The 807-nt window shown below is 39.9% G+C and overlaps 1 protein-coding gene across 1 annotated transcript in view; it reads right to left on the minus strand.

Moving 5' to 3' along the window:
• Positions 1–807, minus strand: part of LOC107641335 (lupeol synthase) — a 41,469-nt gene that overhangs the window by 19,425 nt on the left and 21,237 nt on the right. The gene's annotated exons all lie outside the window — the stretch shown is intronic.

An 807-nucleotide genomic window follows, 5' to 3' on the forward strand; every position in this document is an offset into this window, starting at 1 on the left:
AAGTTTGGAGCCGCCGTCGCCGTCGTCGTGGCCGTCGCCGTTGGGGATCGCGAGGGAGAGAGGAGACGCGAGTCACTGCCGCCGTCTCGCCGCCTCGCTGCCTCGCCACCTCGCCGCCTCTGCCTCGCAGCCTCATCTGCATCGCTTTCTGCTTTCTGTTTTCTTGCTTCTGCTTTCTTGTTTTCTGTTTCTGCTTCTTGGTTTGGTGTTGTTGCTGTTGTTTGGTGTTCTTGGTGGTGGTGGTGGTGGCGGTGGCGGTGGTGGTGTTGGTGGTGGTGGTGGTGATGGTGGTGGTGCTGTTGGTGTTAGTGTTGGTGGTGCTGGTTGTGGTGGTGCTGTTGGTGTTGGTGGTAGTAGTGGTGGATGAGGTAATTGTGCTGGTAGTAGTGAGGGTATTTTTGTCCAACAAAAATTAAAAGGACAATTTTAATACGAAAAAAACGTTAAGGATTATTCTAAATCAAAAATTACGTTGGGAACGGTTTCGATTCTGACCCTTAACGTTAGGGACCAAAACAATACTTATCCCTAAAAAAAAACTATACAAAAATTCATATACAAATTCAAAAGAGACTCTTAATATAAGGAACGCTTATTAGAGATATAAGTATAATCATTCACATACTTTCTCTTATTAGCTTAAATTTTTTTTTAAAAAAAATAAGTTTATGACACATATACATTTAAATTTAGAAAATATTTAATTTACGCATTTTCACTACTGTTTCATCAGGTCACACTAAATTTATCTAAAGGAATGTTTTTTATATAATAAATTTTATTTATTTTTAATATTTTACCATTAAT

Source organism: Arachis ipaensis, chromosome B05, assembly GCF_000816755.2.
Source record: "Arachis ipaensis cultivar K30076 chromosome B05, Araip1.1, whole genome shotgun sequence".
NCBI classification, from domain to species: domain Eukaryota; kingdom Viridiplantae; phylum Streptophyta; class Magnoliopsida; order Fabales; family Fabaceae; genus Arachis; species Arachis ipaensis.